Source organism: Sinocyclocheilus anshuiensis, unplaced genomic scaffold, assembly GCF_001515605.1.
Source record: "Sinocyclocheilus anshuiensis isolate Anshui unplaced genomic scaffold, SAMN03320099.WGS_v1.1 scaffold127, whole genome shotgun sequence".
In the NCBI taxonomy this organism is placed as follows: Eukaryota; Metazoa; Chordata; class Actinopteri; order Cypriniformes; family Cyprinidae; genus Sinocyclocheilus; species Sinocyclocheilus anshuiensis.
The window spans coordinates 97,460-98,564 of record NW_015552528.1 but is presented as its reverse complement, the minus strand read 5'-3'; positions in this window follow the sequence as shown (position 1 = coordinate 98,564).

Below are 1,105 nucleotides of genomic sequence, written 5' to 3'. Positions count from 1 at the left end.
TAAATGCTAATGAAGTGACTCTCAGAGCAGCTGGAGATGACATTCGTGTTCATATCATCATATAGTGAGATGGCAGAAGCTGAAAACACCGCGAGCGTCATCCGCGCTTTAGTATGTGTAAACAAAACAGTGCGCCCCGCCATTCATTCATTGCGGAAATCATGGCGCCTTATGCGTGATATCAAATGCTTCTGCAGATTTATAGTATTACTATAGCATTTCACCTGAGCATTGCGAATCACGCGTATGGCCGTAATATGCGCTGAATGAATGACAGGCTTTCTGTTAACGTTAGTGGAGAAGACTAATGATAAGATTCACGTTAATCAGATCTTGTTTTAAATGTGTGCTGAAATAAATACCGGAAAAGATCGATTCGCGGCTTTTGAGAATCGATATCGAATCCACGTCATTTTAAAAAACAATTAATCTAAAAATCGATTTTTTTTTTACCCACCCCTAATTCTAAATTATGGACAGCAAAAATGCTGCTGTATGCTTTTTATATTTATATAATTTAATATAGTTAACTTAACTTAATTTATATCACTCAAAGAGTACTGTTTTTCTGCAGATATCAGCATGAACACATTTAATAATCATTTTATACAGATTATTGCCTGTTTTTGCTCAATTTTGCCAACGAAAATAGTTCCAAACAAAGATCACAGCACCGTTTTGCGTCTCTGAGCAATGGTGTTTACTTATTCAATGAATCAGCTTTTTGAACGAATCGGTTGATTAAATAATTCAGTGATTCACTCATTAACACAGTCAAATGCTTTGTTTCTGAATGAATCAGTTGTTTGAATGAATCGGTTGAATCTCAATGACTCACTCATTAACAGTCACTTGCTGCCACCTACTGGCAGTTTTAATTTCATATTTCGACTATTTTTTTCATGTTTTAAAATAATTTCAAATATCAGCATTAAACGTTTTATGTTACAAAAAACATTAGGCCTATTTATGCATCTGTAACTGCAGGTTAAATGCGTCCATGTCCCCTCTGAGATACATAAACTGTGTAAATACATCTAAATGCTATTTCAGATGCAGATTCCAGAAAAGTTTTCTTATGTTGGAATGAAAGACACTAAGTACC